The following is an 18,301-nucleotide window of genomic DNA, read 5'->3' on the forward strand; positions in this document are numbered from 1 at the left end:
TTTGGATCGTGGGCCATTCCTTCATTAAGAGAGCTCAAGTTCAAGCTCGTCAGAGTTATTTTGGTTCATCATTGGGTTTCAATGATCGTTTGTTTAATGTGGTTTGGAAGGGTAAGGGGGGTATGTTGTGGAAAGAACTTATCCCTGCCTTGAATTCTTGGTTAGTAGGGGGAGTTTGCCCGGATGTTCTGGTGCTTCATTTGGGTGAGAATGGCATGGGTTCTGTTAAAGGGGTTGTCCTGCTCCGGGCAATTAAAAAGGATTTGGCCTTATTACACAGCCAGTGGTCGGGTTATCATGTCATTTGGACGGAAATGGTGCCGCGGAGGGTTTGGAGGTATGCGGTGAAACCGAAGGCGGTGGACAAATCCCGGAGGAAGGTGAATCTGGAGGTTTCTCGTTTTTGTAGGGACCTGGGTTTCGGTCGCATCGTCCATAGTGACATTAAATATGATGCGGTGGAATTTTTTCGGGGGGACGGGGTACATTTGTCCCGTATGGGTATGGACCTATATCTTTTGGAGTTGCGGGAGGTGCTATCTCGCTGTTTGACGGTGCAACAGTTGGTTGGTGAATGAGTGGTGGTCGGTGTTGTAGTTGGTTTCCCCCCTCCGTTTTCTACTTTGGTCTCCCTCGTGCCCCCCCCCCCCTGTTTTAGGTCGGTGGGGGGGCAGAAAGGTGGGGCTCTCTCGAATCAGTCTTTCTCCCCACATTTCTGGATGGCGGTTTTGCTATGTGATCGTCAGTTTTGGGCCAAGTTGGACCCGTTAGTGTATTGGTTCTTGTTTGGGGATTGTTCAGACTGATTGAGGTGGGGTTCGGAGAATATGGCTCGGGGGATATGTTCAGTTGATTTATAGTCAGAGATGTAAGAATTTATATTCATTAGGTGATGTTATAATGTTATAATGTTATTGGGATTTGTATGGTTTTGTGTTGGGTATGTACGGGTGGGGGTGGGTGTGATGGAGGGTGTGGGGTGGGGGCGGGGTTTGGGGTTTGAAATAAAATGAACAAAAACTTGGGTTGTGGTTTAGATTGTGAGGCGGTTGCCGAGTTTGTGTATTTTGTAAATGTGCACCTGTTCCAATAAAGCGGCCTTTTTCACACTTGAAGGGTTTTTGAGTCTGCTCACTCTCCCCCCACCCCTCTCTCCCAAGGGGGGCTTGGGGGAGGGAAGCCGACCCCCGGGAGGTCTCCTCCCCCGGGCGGTTTGGGAGATCTGGGTGGGGGTATTCCTTCTAGCAGGTTCTTTTTGGGCGTTTTTGGGCTGGTTTTAGTTGTATTGTGCGCTCCCCTATAAATGGGCGGGGCTCCTCGCTCCGGGCACCATTTTAGGCTTGGTGACCTGGTGGCCGGTTGAGCTTAGAATTTTTTGTCCCTCCCTCCCTCCCTCTTTTTAGGGGATTTTCTCTATTATTTATTTATTTCTTTTAGGCTGCGGTTTGAAACATGTGTTCATGGGGTTTCACGTTGTTCTTTTGTCGCTTGGGACAGGTGCGTGGCGGTTTTGCTATGTGATCGTCAGTTTTGGGCCAAGTTGGACCCGTTAGTGTATCGGTTCTTGTTTGGGGATTGTTCAGACTGATTGAGGTGGGGTTCGGAGAATATGGCTCGGGGGATATGTTCAGTTGATTTATAGTCAGAGATGTAAGAATTTATATTCATTAGGTGATGTTATAATGTTATAATGTTATTGGGATTTGTATGGTTTTGTGTTGGGTATGTACGGGTGGGGGTGGGTGTGATGGAGGGTGTGGGGTGGGGGCGGGGTTTGGGGTTTGAAATAAAACGAACAAAAACTTGGGTTGTGGTTTAGATTGTGAGGCGGTTGCCGAGTTTGTGTATTTTGTAAATGTGCACCTGTTCCAATAAAGCGGCCTTTTTCACACTTGAAGGGTTTTTGAGTCTGCTCACTCTCCCCCCACCCCTCTCTCCCAATGTGATAAGTTCATACTGGTTTACTGATGTCCCAGATTTCTATCATGTGTACATTAATGTAGATAACGTAATAAATAAACAAAAAGTCTATCGCCCCTTGCATGTCACAGGCAGTGATGACAGCTGCCGAGGTTTCAGATTGCTTATGGAAAAGGACGGGCTCAACTTCGCAGGAGGGCCTGGCAGTGATAAATTAAATGCCAAATTACCGGGTTATTGAAGTAAAAGAGCTTGTTTAAACGGGTCGGTAACGAGATGAATTATGGGGAGCACGCGCAGTAATGAGCCAGATGGTGAACAGCCCCCGCTGAGTGTAAAATTTCGTATTCCTATTTTAGGCATTTAAGGATTGCTTCTGAACGTTACGACAAAGTTTTATCTGTTATGGGTGCGGCAGTAGAGAGCCAAGTTATTGGATTATATTTAGGAAGCATGTGTATGTTAATGTTAAGGTGCTTCCCCCGCTGATGTTATAATTTCGTATTACTAATTTTAGGCATTTAAGGATTGCTTCATAACGTGACGATTGCACAGCACCACCCCCGCAAGAGGAAGGTAAGATCCCAAGAGGGGGGTTGGCCATTCTATGGGGACATGGGCTACGCAGCCTGGGGGGGCCAGTGTTCATGGTCTGGTCCCCCTAGGGGGAGGTTAGAAACAGTGGGCGGGGCGGGGGACCCAGGACGGGGCAGGGCCCTGCCAGGCCCCCCCCCCACGGTTTGGCTAATAAGGGGTTGGGAATAACCCCTAAACTTTTTATATGAATCCATACAGGAGCGCAACTCGACAGGCGTCGCCACGACACTCCCACGGGAAGGGAGCTCTCTGAGTACTAAGCGACCCCCATCGCCCTCCCCCCCCCCTCCCCCCCCCCCCACCACGCGGCTGACAGTCCAGTGGAAAGTAAGTAAAGATAGGAAAAGGATGCAAGGAAGGTTATGGAGAAGGATGCATAAAAGTGTAAGATCAGTAGTCACAACGTTTTTTCCTTTCAGGAGGTGAGACCGAACAGGATAAGATGTCGGGAATGGGCCAAGGTGGTGCAGGAACAGGTTTCGCGGTCACGGAAGCGCAAGCGGCGCATGCGGCGCTCTTCCTGCAGCTAGTCGAGACGAATGGAGTTGCTTGGGCTACTAACTTGCTTAAGGCCAACCCGGCGAACCCTTGTGTGAATAATGACATTTTAACAGTCAATGAAGAGGACACAACTAGTGTGGGCAATGTGAGAGCGTCAAAAAGGGTCAAGGTACCCACGAACAAAGACTTTCCGCCTCCTGCTAAAAAGAAGGGGAGTGTTGCTCCCACAGGAAGGGTCGTTCAGGAGGAGTTGAACGCGCCTAGCTTGCCGCCTAGGGGCCAGGAATTGCCTGGTACATCTAACTGGCCTGCTAACGCCCAGCCAGCAATGGAGTACGCTACCAGAAGCGAGCTGGGTAAGATGATGTCCACATTAGAAATATTCATGAAAGAAATGAGGGAAAGTGTGAGGCCGGGAAATAATGTAGAGGTCAGACCTTCCAATGTTTGGGTAAACGGAGCTCCGGCTCCTGGCACACCGGGAGTGACAGGGGGAAGGCAGGAGGGGACTGATTTATCCAACATGGCAGATGTGCTTCCGGCGTCGGGGACAACACCATCAGCACCCCCCCCCGGCACCGCTCCCTGTACCTTTGGCTTCGCCGGCAACGCCCGGCCCCCCAGCACCGCAGCCTATGCACTCGGTGCCCCCACCACCTGCTGTTCCAATCCTCCCCCCCCCAAACTCAACAGTGCCTACTCCAGCATTGCCTGCCCCTTCCCCATTGCTGCCTAGCGAGGAAGAGATACAATTCGACGCCCCTTTGCTATCAGGTCGATCGTGCCTATCCTGGGAGGTGCCACAAGCAGCGAAAGAATTAATTTGGAAGAGAGAGTTTATTGACATTTTCTCTCTACTCATGCTGGGACAACAAGGGGCGGATGTGCGCAAGGCAGGGCTCAAGGAAGAAGAAAAGAAAGTGAGATTTCAGACATGGCCGGAGAAAAGCATTGATAACTGGTTGGAAGCGTTTGCCATCCTACATTCAGTGATTGTAGAAAAGTTTAGTGACCAAGGACCAGGGCTAGTACAGTACGGGAGGCTCATCCACAATGAAGCAAAGAAGTGGGGAGGAGTAGGTTGGCTCGATTATGACAGGGAATTTAGGAAGAAAATGTCCAGATGTCCCAATATGCGGTGGGATCAAAAGGAGGTGCAGCTTTGGATGGACCATATGGGGTCCAGGGCACTTCAAGGGGTTGCAACAAAGAGCAAGGCGCAGGAATCACAGGCAGGGTCTTCAGACAAAAGCTCCCCTGGGGCCCAGTACGAACAGAGGACGCCGCCCTTTCGTGGGGGCCAGAGAGGGAGAGGTCAGAAGAAAGGAGGCGGGAAGTCTTCGCCAGGGTCATGCAGGTTGTTCAACGGGGGCCATTGCCACTGGGGTAGCTCATGCAAATTCACCCACACATGTAGCAATTGTGCAGGGCAACACCAAGTGGGGTCTTGTAGAACAAGCAAAGGTCAAAAGCCAGGTAGCTACCAGGGAGGGAGAGGGAGAGGTGGGTCCTGGCAAAACAAGTAACCCACCAACACCCCACGTAACGAACGCCCCCCCAACCCTGCTCCCCCCCTCTACATCTAGTACCCAGAGAATGAACATGCCTGGCCCACCTGGAAACTCCCTTGGGTGCCTTGCAGCTCCCCTGGAGCGAGGCGCAGTTAAGGGCCCCTCGCCGATAGTGCTGGAGCGAATGTTGCCACTATTAAACAAATACCCAAACAGAATAGACAGGACATTGCTCTTAGGGGGTTTTGCTGAAGGATTTGTCATACCATTTGTAGGAGTGCCGGTCGCCAGGGATGCAGATAATTTGAAATCCGCAAAGGATAACCCCGAGGTAGTGAGAGCCAAGGTAAGCAAGGAGCTCGAGCTGGGGAGGGTGGCTGGCCCTTTCACCCAACCACCGCTGGACAATTTTGTGGTGTCACCACTAGGGATAGTACCAAAGAGGGACCCAGGGGCCTTTAGGCTGATTCATCATCTGTCCTATCCCGAGGGAGAATCAGTAAACGACAATCTTGAGGAAGGGGTTTGCTCTGTCTCGTATTGTTCATTTGACGTGGCCATGGACCTCGTGCGAAGAGCTGGGAAAGGGGCATGGCTGGCAAAAGCGGACATTGAGTCTGCCTTCCGTCTGCTGCCGGTTCATCCGCTTTCCCAGAACTTACTGGGCTTCAGGCTGGGCAATGAATACTACTACGACAGATGCATGCCCATGGGCTGCTCTATTTCTTGCGCCTTTTTCGAAGCATTCAGCACCTTCTTGCAATGGGTTCTGCAGGACATTGAAGGGGTACAGGGCGTAACTCATTACCTGGATGACTTCCTGTTTGTGGGCAGGCCAGGGACTGCTGAATGTGCGGAGGCACTGGCTAAATTACAAAGAATGACGAAGCATCTTGGCGTGCCCCTGGCCCCTGGGAAGACAGTGGGACCTGCGCAGGAGTTAGTTTTCTTGGGCATCCTAATTGACACAGCATCAGGTGAGGCGAGGCTACCGGCAGACAAGGTCCTTGAGCTAGCAGCACAGATAAAAAGGGTGCTAGGGCAGGACAAAGTGACATTAGAAGACATTCAGAGCCTGCATGGGAGATTAAGCTTCGCCACGAAAGTCATTCCGGCAGGTAGGGCGTTTGCGCGCAGGTTGGCCAGGACAGCAGCAAAGATAAAGCGCAAGCACCACCAGGTGAGGTTGAGTTTTGGGGTCAAGGAGGACCTTAAGGTGTGGGGGGAATTCCTTGAGCACTTTAACGGATCAGTCATATGGAGGGCCCCTTGGACCAGCAGCCAGGAGCTGACGCTGTTTACCGACGCGTCAGGCAGGGATGGGTTTGGGGCAATCCTTGACAAAGAGTGGTGTGCGGCGGGGTGGCCCAATGCCTGGAGGAAGAAAAAGATCACCTCCAACATAACAGTGTTGGAACTATTCCCAGTAGTTGTTGCTTTCCACCTCTGGCCTGCCTTGCTGTCTGCGAAAAGAGTGGTGCTATGGTCAGATAACATGGCAGTGGTCCAAGCCATCAACACCCAGTCAGCGTCCTGCGCACTTGTGTTATGTCTGCTCAGGGAACTGGTCAAGGTCTGTCTTTTTAATAATGTGGAATGCAAAGCTAAACACATCCCAGGGGCTCAAAACACGGCTGCTGACGCTCTCTCACGTTTCCATTGGCAGCGGTTCCGAGAGGCGTGGCCGCAAGCGAGGGAGGAGATGACGCCTTTCCCGGCGCGACTTTGGCACCTGCTGCGGTGGCGCAGCGCATCAGAGAATTAGGAGAGTTGTCATTGGCACCGAGAACGATGAGAAGATACCAGGCCTGTGTTAGAACATTCCGCGACATTATGGGCCCGTGGGAGCAGGACGCCTCAAGACTAGGGGACCAAGTACAGGCTTTCATGGTTTGGGCTAAGGATGAGGGCAAGAGTCACTCTTGGATGGCAGGGCACTTAGCGGCCATAGGGCACCATGCTCGCCTGTTAGGTCAGAGGGACCCGACCACGTCTTTTCCAACTAGGGCAGCACTCAAGGGGTGGGCCAGAGTGATGCCGAAATTGATCGATCAGAGGACTCCCATAGATTATGACACGTTAAAGAACATGATAGACGCCTTGCCCATAGTCACCCTTAACTCCTATGAAGAGGCCCTCTTTGCAGTTACATTTAGCCTTGCCTTCTTTGGAGCATTTAGGATCAGCGAGCTAGTAGCACGGTCCAAAAAAGAGTCCTGCCCCAGGGCAATATCGATTCGGGACGTACGCACATCAGCTGAGTCAGCCGAGATCTTTTTACAAATATCCAAAACAGACCAGTCAGGTAAAGGTAGGACAATTACTTTACAGCGGTTGGGTAATGACAAGTACTGCCCGGTGGCCCTGCTGACCAAGTTCCTGTCAAGCCGCCCGCATGCAGATGGGCTGCTGCTCATCCACGCTGACTGTTCCCCAGTAACAAAGTACCAGGTGGACCATGTAATGCAAGGGTGCTTGTTCAGGGCAGGGTACACCGCAAATGGCGCCAAGTTTAGCTCACATTCCTTCAGGATAGGAGCGGCCACCACAGCCTTTAGGGTGGGCCTCCCGGCCGAAGCAATAAAAAGAGTAGGGCGTTGGGATTCCAACTGTTACAGGAGGTATGTTAGACCATTGAGCGTGATACGCCCGTTGACCAGACCCGTGGTCTAGGACTTGTAATTTGTACATACCCTGCGAACGGGGAATAGAAGTTATATTATGTGCCACAATTAGATGTGAAGTAGTGTGTTGTGTTTTGATTGCTGTGCGTTACTTTTTAATAAACAACAATATCAACACACTGTGTTTTATTGCAGGGGCAGAGGTGTGGGTGATGGGGCACTCTTATGTCACCAGACTGGCGAGATGGGTGAGGGCCAACACCTGGAAACATGGCTTTATCAACACAAACATATCATGGTTCGGCATCCCTGGGATGCGCTGGGCAGCACTGTTAGGGACGCTGCGGGGAATAGTGAAGGAACACAGGCGAAAGCCAAATATTTTAGTGGTGCATCTTGGGGGGAACGATCTGGTGGCTTTAGGCAAAAGGCGTTTATTGGACACAATGAGGAAGGACCTAAGCACCTTGAGCGGCGAATTAGGACAGTGCAGCATATACTGGTCAGAAATATCACCCAGGCCTATCTGGCACGGGGCAGTATCGCAAGGGGCGTTAGAAGTCACTCGCAGGCGAGTCAATGCAGCAATGCGGAAATTCAGCGAACAAATAGGGGTGGGTTTCATTAGACATGGCTTGCTGCACGCCAAGTCCATTGGGTGCTGGGAATCTGATGGGGTCCATCTGTCCAAAGTGGGTATGGCGATCTTCCTATTAGACCTGGGCGAAGCGCTAGAGTCAGCCGGGTGTAGATAGAGGAAGACTAAGGCTAATTAGTGGGGGCCCTGGGCGCAGCGGTTGCCACGCCCAAGGCTGTGGATAAAGTGCAAGGCGACTCCCCCACACATGCAGAACAGGCGCAGGAACAGGACCTGAAGCCCCAGTGCAAGGCTCAACTGAGTCATATGTAAGCCGAGGGGCCCTTCTCGGGGACTTGGTTCAACGGCACCCCGTTAGTCCTTAGGGCGGTTGTAAGCCTGAACAACCGGGGGTTTGCTAATAAACGCCCCGCCTGGATGGGCAAGGTGTGAGTTGACTCTCCCTTGTCTGGAGGGCGGGGCAGGTGGACGGTAGGTCCACCGGTGGGAGGCTGGTGCCTCCCGGAATCGACACCTGGCCAGGGCCAGGAGTCTGCGTTATTGGCTCATCTTCAGGCGCCCTGCAACAAGGGGTTGCGGGGCCTAGGGGGGGTCGCCTGTCAGTTAACCCACTCTGTTATTTGGACCACAAATAAACCTGCAACTTCTTACTCCCAAACTTCGTGTCTGTGTATCATTTGGGTGGTGAGGGTTGTGGGGTGAGGTGTACCGATGCAACTACTATGAGGGAGGCCCGAGGTCCCTGCAAGGGACCCCCATGGGAGGGCAAACCCCGTAGTAGGGCGCAGGGAACCGAGGACGGCCTGTGGGCGGGAAGGGGCGGGGAAGGCGGGTCATGCTAGGTCAAGCCCCCACCCCCTTCCCTGGGAGGTTTTAAGGGAGCTCCTCCCTCCCGGCGTCCTCTTTGCTGCTGCCCCCTGCTCCACCACGGTCGCCAGGCTGCCCCTCGCCAGCCTCAGGCCCGTTAGCCCCCCCCTAGGCCCGCTCCCCTCTCCCCCCATCTACGTCGGACTCGAGGCCCGCGGATTCCAGCTCCCCTCCCTACCGCTCACCCGCTGGAAGGGGGGAAGTGGGGAGGGGAACATAATAATGTTGTATTTATGTTTTCTAGGTTGCAGGAGGTGTTACAAGGGATCCCCCCCACACATGCAGAACAGGCGCAGGAATAGGACCTGAAGCCCCAGTGCAAGGCACAACTGAGTCATATGTAAGCCGAGGGGCCCTTCTCGGGGACTTGGTTCAACGGCACCCCGTTAGTCCTTAGGGCGGTTGTAAGCCTGAACAACCGGGGGTTTGCTAATAAACGCCCCGCCTGGATGGGCAAGGTGTGAGTTGACTCTCCCTTGTCTGGAGGGCGGGGCAGGTGGACGGTAGGTCCACCGGTGGGAGGCTGGTGCCTCCCGGAATCGACACCTGGCCAGGGCCAGGAGTCTGCGTTATTGGCTCATCTTCAGGCGCCCTGCAACAAGGGGTTGCGGGGCCTAGGGGGGGTCGCCTGTCAGTTAACCCACTCTGTTATTTGGACCACAAATAAACCTGCAACTTCTTACTCCCAAACTTCGTGTCTGTGTATCATTTGGGTGGTGAGGGTTGTGGGGTGAGGTGTACCGATGCAACTACTATGGCAATTACGCCCTCTGTGGGTCAAGGAGAGACAAATCAACTGGGGCACAGCTGAGGCAAGCAGAAAACTATAAGGTTCGTCAGGTCGCACTTCGCAGTCTACAAATGGCCAATCTGTGCAGCAAATGCACTTCTAGCTTCACTTTAAAGTTCCGGAGGCCCCTGGTAGAAAATAAACCCCTCAATGTCTGCTCTGGGCTTTGCTTTTAATTAGTATAACTTTTCACTGGCCAAAGGAAGACACGCAAACCCCATCACAAGCCACACCAAAAGTCCTGGCCCCCATTTGGTATGGTCAAATCAGGCAGATTTCATAAGACATCCTGCCTTTGAGATTGATATGATTAGGTTGATTTGTGTACATGCTTGTACTGTCTAAATATTGCTGTTAGTTCTTCAGACGTATTTGTGATTGCAGTTGCAGTCAATACTCCTTCATATTTAACCAGCGTTGAGTGATAGAGTCTGAACAAAGTTTCACTTTTTACTTTACACGAACACACACACACACACTCTCACACACAAAATTACATACAGACAGAAACGCTCACACGCACACTCAGGCACGTGTAGAAAGTAGGCACGCACTCACACCGTTACGCTTTCATGTAAATTCATACACAGTCACACACCCACAAGTAAACACAGACAGAAACACAAAGACAGTGACATAAATACACATGAACACTGTGAGACAGGCTCACAGAAATGCTGCCTGATATGTTAGACTCTGGATTACTGCTGTACTGTGACAACTGAAGGCAGGCGCTGCTGCATCCATGAAGCAGTATTTCATCACTGGCTATGTCACACCAACCCCTCGGGCAGGCAGCCAGGACTGTTAGAACATCTGTGCCACTGTCTGCAGAGGTGTTTGGATCAGTTATGTTTGAAGTTTCCGTGGCACGCTTGGTTTGCCAGGCTCTGAGATGTATCTGTACACCTGCGTACACCTTCCTGCCAAGACCACTGCATGTAGGATCTTGCAATTTCTATGTGTTAAGTAGTGGTATATATTAATGATGGGCAGACTTTTCCTGCTATACATGTGCTCATTGTTTTCTAAAGTTTACATCGCAATACACTGGAAGATGGTTGAATGTAAAAATGTATGTTGTACTATATTAACACGATACAAGTTCAGCTATACCCCGTCTTGTCTTGCACCACTCAGAAAATGTGTTGCAAATGCTAACTTGTATGAAATTCTGACGATTATCTACACTTTTATACATGCTTTGATACTGTGCTCCGTTCTGTATTTGCAAGTGCTGTAAATGGGTTTGTGTCGTGCTTTGTGGTGCCAAGGAATTCAGTTCCACCGAATACTGTGTGGCACAACAAGACAAGACCTGTGCTGAATTAAACGCCTCCCTATACTCTCCTTGTTAAATGGGCCCATCTGTCTCACAATAGAACCTTAATGATCACGTTTCCTGGCAGGTAAATGATTGTCACCTGTGCCCAGGGATTGTTTTTTCACAGAGAGCCAGGCATGAGTGGAATGGCTGATGTGGTGCTGCCCTGTGTGCATGGCACCATCATCATTACATGACTCATCTAATGGGTTTCAAAACACAATGCCTTGTACAGCACCTCTTCCGCCATGTGCCTGCCGGATCACACTGCAGCAGTGCTTCTCTCTGGAATGATGAGGGTTCAAAGCTCAGGGCTTTTGGTTGTAGAGACAGAAAAGCAGCTGAATGAAGTGCATGGGGAAGCTTTTAAAGTGTCACTCCATCCATATCGAATAATTTGCTTCTGGCTAGGGGTGAGCGCTAGTAAACTCTGCTCCGCTGGCAGTTGGCAGAGGTTTTTTGCCAAACTCTGTGCACCAAGCAGAGAGCGGAGTGGCCAAAACTCAGCAAACTCCGCCGGCGGAGAGGAGTTTTCCACCCACCCCTAGTGTTTTACTGTTGTAGCAGTGTAAATTGTAGAGTGTAGAGTGTCTTTCTCCACTCCCGTGATAACACTGCATTAGTGAGAATACACAAAGTGGGAAAGTGGAAGCAAAACCAAATTTAGAAGATACTGTCACCTTCGTTGGCACCTGAAGGCCTCTGTCCTAACTCTGTCATTGTCTTATAGTATGAGTGTGCCTGGGACCAAGCAGAGAGTTTTACTGTGCAAAGAAAGGAATCAGAATTACTTAGTGTACTGAATATTCATTTCAAACTGTATTTTGAGTAAAATTCCTTGTCCAGTAACTGTTTTTATGGGCCCATCTGTTGAAGCAAACACACCATGAGCAAGAGCCCTACTTAAAAAGAACCAAATCAATTTACAGTGTTCCACATACTGTGTTCCCACTACAGCAATAAATACCTGTTACACAGACTTGCCAACAATCTGTGACCAAAATTATTTAGGATTGTTCAGTTTTGAAACATTTCCAGCACAATAAATTTTATTACTTGAACATGACTTCAAGTGACCATTGGCCAAATGTTAACAATATAGGAAGTTGCATTACATAAGACCAAACTTAGAGGAAAGAGCTGTGTGTGGCTTTTGATCCAGATGGCATCAGAATAAATGGCATTGCTTGAATACATGGCATTTGAATGCTGTCACTAGCCTTACATTCACAAATCTTTGTATCAAGAAACAGACCAGTGCACTGGGACCAGAGAATGTTATCCTTCCCACTGAGCCACGTTGTGTGATGGTGCTTCAGGTTCATTGACTACCAACATTGGGAGTGCTTAGAGCAATGTGATGGCGTGTTTGTAAGGAACAAGAATATTTCCACTCATTTTGCAACTGATGACTTAGAAAGCAGAGTAAAATAATGTATTACACCTTGCGCCAACAAACGCAAATAAGCATGAATCTTAACTTATGGCATATTACTCGTTTTTATTCTTGCCCAAATAACAAGATTTTCGATAAAACAAACTTTGTATTTGCTTTTGTCCTCGTACCACACAATTTGGTAATGTTTAGAAATTATCTAAATGTTAGTGTTAAGAACTGTAGATGCCACCAGACATCTCTATTTAGTTTGCTAATAGGTAGTAATAACAGCAGGGAACGAAAATTGTTGTTGCTCTTGCACACATTATGTTTTGTCTCCCAAAATTACTAGCCAACTTTCTTTTCCTCAAAATGTAGCCAAAGTAGGATAAACTCACAGGAAAAGAGGTGTGTGGTTGGTTAGAAGTCACAAGGTTTAGTAGTTACTTTTGACGTGGATGTTATTTAAGGCTTGCCAGGGATCGCAGATGCATCCCCTGGCTTTTGCCTCCCCCTGGCATCTGCGACCCATGGCACTGCCTTCACGACTTCTAACCTCAGAGGTAGAAAATCAGTTCCAAGAGAAAAGAAGTGGCTCGATATGCCTTATTTTCTGCCCATTTTACATTATACTAATAGTAAATAATATTCTTTTTTATTTTGTTTAGGAAATGTTTATTAATCATTTGAAAAGTAATACAAAGGACATGTCATAAATAATTAGGAAAAAATACATGTGAATATAGTATTAAATGACATAAATCATCATAAAGAAGTGCATGAGAAGGAGGGGAAAAATAATAGTGACAGAGATGATAAAGAAAAAAAGGGAGAGAAAAGAAAAGAAAGAAGGAGAAGAATAAAAGGAAAAAGAAAAAAGAAAAAAGAAAGAGAAGAGCAAGACGTACTACGTGGGATTAGTAGCACGCAATAAAGGAGGAGGGTTGGAAGAAAGATATGAGGTGAAGGGAAGCCACAGTAGATCAGATTTAATTTTTAGGGGGACAGAGGTGGAGGATGCAATAGATATTCTGTGTTCATCACAAACATAGTTCCACCAAGTGTGGACAGAAAGCTTAGAATTATCCTTCCAACACGATAAAACAACTTTAAATGCAAGAGCAATAAACAGGTCTAATAACTTAGCAGAAGAAGGTACAATATCAATATCATCAGATAAGGAACCTAAAAATACATTCAATAGAGATAATGGGGAGGAGCAAGAAAACATAGGCATGCAGATATTCCATACTTCAGTCCAAAATGATAAAACAGGGGAACAATCGTATAGTTGGTGTTTAAGAGTACCAGGTTCCTTGGAACATGACCAGCATAATGATGGGGAAACTGGAGAAAACTTATGGAGACTAAGCAGGGTAATAACTACTCCATGATAGATAAAGAATAAAGATTGCGTAATACGTGCAGCAACAGATACTTTAAAAAGTTTGGACCATAAACGATCCCACAATGTAACAGAAAGAGAGACATCAAGGTCAGTCTCCCATGCAGTCTCTACATTAGATTTAGGACGTTCTGAGATATTAGATAACAAAATTGAATAAACAAGAGCAGCTTTAGGTAGTTGAGTAGAAAATAAAGGGTACAATGGAGTGGTGGGGGTGAAGGAAGAAAAAGAATCAGATGAGGAGAGGAAAGACAAGTGAGATTGAATAGATTTTTCCAGTGCATGTTTAATAATACTGAATTTGCATGGTGTCCCTCCAAAATTAAATACCTTGGTATATGGTTTTCTTCCTCCCTAAAAGACACCCTTAAATTAACCTTTGATTCACTAATTCAGAAAATTCAATCCCTTCTTCAAATTTGCTCCCCCTTATTCCTATCCTGGTGGGGTAGATTGGATACCATCAAAATGATGATTACCCCTCATGTTCTCTATACTGTTTCCATGCTCCCTTTTAAAATTCCCAAATCCTATTTTGCACGCATTAATTCTCTTTGTATAAAATTTCTGTGGAATAACAAACATCCACGAATTGCTCTGCACAAGTTAATTTGTCCTAAACATGAAGTTGGAGTTCGTTTTCCTGATTTTAAATCATACCATTCTGCTTTTTTGATTAAACAGTCCTTTTCCTTGGCTTATGACTTCATGGATAACCCTGTGCCTAAGTGGGTTCTCCTAGAACGCTCCCTTTTGAAAGATTTCTCATTCCAACATATTGTTTTCATGTCAAATTGCTCTTTTTTATCCAAATACCCCATTTTGAAATATTCCCAATTTTTAATACATACTGTTTTTTCTTCTACTCTATCCCCGCTTCAGTGTTTCTTGTCCTCTGTGGTGTGGTACAACAAATTCCTTCGATACAAGGGAAAATTCATTTTACTTTAAACACTGGAAAGAAAAGGGTATCCTATTTGTCCATCAATTTTTTGTTGGTTCATCCCGTATTTCCTTCCCAGTATTGCAAAATGTATTTCATTTGCCTTCATTGTTTATTACTGAGTAATAATATTCTATTCACAGTTAATGTACTATAAAATGGAGCACACTCATAAACTTTGATTGCAGCTGTGGTGAGTAAAAATTATTTAAATGTATGTTGTGTGCATGTCTGCAGGCGGGAATGTGTTTAAATGAGAGAGTACCTGTGTATGTGTGAGCAAGTGTGGCTATATGTGTAAGCATGTGTGAGAGTGAAAAGTGAATGAGAGTCAGTGACAGGTAATGTGTGAGATTGTGGCAAAGATTGACTAATTTTGACACAAGGCAATAGTGAACCAACGTTGCTCTGCTGCCTAGCATCAAAGAAAGAGAGAAAAATGTGCTAAATCTACTAAGATATGATGCGTTTATTCTGTCATTGTGTGCGGGTGCACTTTTGGCAGCCATGTGCCAACACATACACCATTGTGCAAGGGTGTGCGCATTCTATGAACCATAGGTTTTGTACTGGAAGGGGTCTCTTCTTGTACAAACACTATGCTTGAAGGCTTTTCCCACTTTGTATGTGTGCTGTACAATGCAGCACACATGCAAAGTTGAAAAAACAATGAGAAATTAAAACATTTCTCCACGATGTTCCTGCCTCGAGGAGGCAAACTATTTGGGAGCAAATTCCTGACTACCAATGTTTGTAGATGGGTGGGGAGAGGAGTGGCGCCGCGGCCAGGGTGACTGACGCTGGAATCTGGGGATCACGGTTCAATCCCGGCACCGGCGGCAGGTTAGCCCAGCACCATGTGACTCTGGGCAATAGCTTGCTTAATCTTCTCGACGGCCCCCAGCTCCTAGAGACCCTTACGGGGGATTGTTCGCGCTTTACAAATGTGGATTATTATAGATGGGATTTTCTTCAATAGCCATGGGTGATTGTATGGTAAAGCCCAATCATCACCCATTGAATGCCCCCTTAATGCAAGATAGCACAAAGCAGCACATTGCTAGGGATATTATAATGCAATCCTGATTTACGTATGATAGTAAATCCCACCTTAACATTTTGTGCTAAGTTAACATCACAAAGTGACACAAACTCTTCGCAAAAGCTTTAGTAAGTCTGGGCTAGAGTGTCAGTAAGTATGAGTGAATGAGAATGAGTGAGATTAAGAGTGAATGAAAGTGATTGAGTTAAAATTCATAAGAATGAGTTTAAGGGGCAGTCGCGGACGGCATGACTCGCGGGTTGGGTCCGGCATGGGTTCCGGGGCGGGCCATGTGGGGGCAGCGGGGGGTTAAATAAAAATAAATAAAAATAAACTTACTGTCCAACACGGTCTCAGCTCTGGCCGTGTCCCGTGTTTTGCTGTATAGGAAGCATGCAGCCACCCTCCCCTCCCCTAAGCCAATCACAATGCTGCAATCTCGCCCCCAACCAGGCAGACCCATCTGCTTTCTCACAGTGTGAGGAGCAGAAGCATAAAATATTTTTTACCATTTTATGTTTCTGCTTCTCGCACTGCGAGAAAGCAGTGGGTCGATGCTCCTCTGCCCTAATGGGGGTACCACCCCTGGTAAGGAGGCGTAAGAGAGTGTGAGTGAGAATGAATGAGTATGTGTGAGTGAGCGAAAGAGTGTGAGTCAGTAAATGTGAATGTGAGCAAAATTGATGTGATGCTTGCAAGTTTGCCATTGGTCCTGGCATGCTGAAAGTAATTATTGTCTTAAGATACCCAGGGCTAGTGCTGACATATCTGTAGCAGTTCTTAGCATGCAGACACCTGGAACAAAATACTGGCACTGGCACTGGCATTCTGGCGTTAATTTTCATCAAAGGGATCCCATACTAAATTACTGATATTAGTATACTAGAGGTCATTCATGGAATATAGGGCACCCATTGAAACATACTGACATAACCTAGAAACTTCTTGACATGAACACCAGTAAAAAGGAACAAATGCAAAACAATGCAAATATTCACAACGTCAGAAAAATCTGGGTTTAATCCATTGCTCTTCTGCTCACCACTCCACCTCAGTTTAGATCCAGCCATATACAAATCAGTCTTGACCCTGTTCCTCATGGAAACAGTCCAGCCCAAACTGCCAAGCCAGGTCTTCCTGGATCAAAAACAAGCATCCTGGGACCGGTTTTGTGGTAACACCCCTCATCAGCCAGGCTAGCTTGAAACCAGTGGCAAAGTGAGCAAAGGTTGTCTGGGCATACCCTGACAACAGGGCGAACAAAGCAAACACAAGGAGAGGATGGATGGAGCACTAACACATGGACTGGAAACAAGCACCCTGGGATCGGTTTCGGGGCAATACCCCTCATCAGCCAGGCTAGCTTGAATACAGTGGCACAATGAGCACGGGACCCATGTCTGGGCATACTCTTCACACTCAGGATGACAAAAGCAAAAAGGAACAAATGATGTACAGAATGCTGAACAATGCAAACATTTACCTCCAGTCACAAAGATCTGGGTTTAATCCATTGTTCTTTTGCTCACCACACCACCCCAGTTTGGACCCAGCCATATGCAAATCAGTCTTGGCCCTGTTCCGAAACCGTTCCTAGGATGATTGTTTCCAGTCTAGTGAGGACATGGCCTGGCAGTTCGACCTGGCCTGTTCCCATGGGGGACAGGGTCAAGACTGATTTGTATATGGCTGGGTCTAAACTGGGATGGCATGGGGAGCAACAAAACCGATGGATTTAGGCCCATATCTCTGCACTTGAGTGAATGCAGGCCATTGTTCAGCATTCTGTCCCTCAGGTCTTCTTTTTGCCTTTGTCACCCTGTGTGGGAAGAATATTCCCAGACATGGGTCCTGTGCTCTCCATCCCACTGGGGTCAAGCTAGCCTGGCTGATGAGGTGCAATAACACGAAAATGATGCTAGGATGCTTGATTCCAGTCTAGAGATGGCCTGGCCTGTCAGTTCGGGCTGGACTGTTCCCATGGTGAAAAGGGTCAATACTGATTTGCATATGGCTGGATCTAAACTGGAATGGCATGGGGAGCGAAAAAACTATGAATTTAGCTCCAGATCTCTGTACTGGGGTGAATGCATGACACTGTTCAGCATTCTGTCCATCAATTGTTCTTTTTGCATATGGAAACCAGTGCCAGAATGGTCTGGCGTTAAAAGGCTATGGCCCCAAAGATCATGTAAGCTCCCGAATATAGGTGGTATATAAAATAGACCTTTGTCTGTTTTCTATCTTAACACTAATCATTTATTATAGTACAGTTATTATGGTATTTCAGCAATTTCAATTGTTGTGAAGTTAGGGTCATGTGACTTGCCTTCCAGGACAATATTAGGGTCATGGATCATATGAAGTCACTTCCTGTGCTGTCGTTAAGGTCAAATGGTATGTGATGTCTCTTCCCATACAACTGGCATTTTGGTGAATCGACACCCATGTGTTTAAACGTTCAGAACCAAAGCCTCAAGTTAAATCCTGGCAAACTAACTTACCAGAATGGTGGGATCTTGGACACTTATTTTTATAACTTGTCCTCAAGTCACTTTAACTTAAACGAATTGTGAACGTTCAGAGGAGGTCAGTACGTAGTCATTTTACAAGAGGCTCACGCAGAGATGTGCAGGAGAAGGAATACGCCAAATTATCCTTCTCACTGCTAGTACCCGCTTATGTAAGCCCTGCTACAATTGACAGCAATGGGCATGTGTTCCAACCTGACCCAACTAAGGCATATGATGGCACGATCCCTTTGAACCTCTCCCACCACCCTAAGACTGCCCCCTGCT

The sequence above is a fragment of the Lissotriton vulgaris genome, chromosome 4_1 (genome assembly GCF_964263255.1).
Source record: "Lissotriton vulgaris chromosome 4_1, aLisVul1.2, whole genome shotgun sequence".
Classification (NCBI taxonomy): domain Eukaryota; kingdom Metazoa; phylum Chordata; class Amphibia; order Caudata; family Salamandridae; genus Lissotriton; species Lissotriton vulgaris.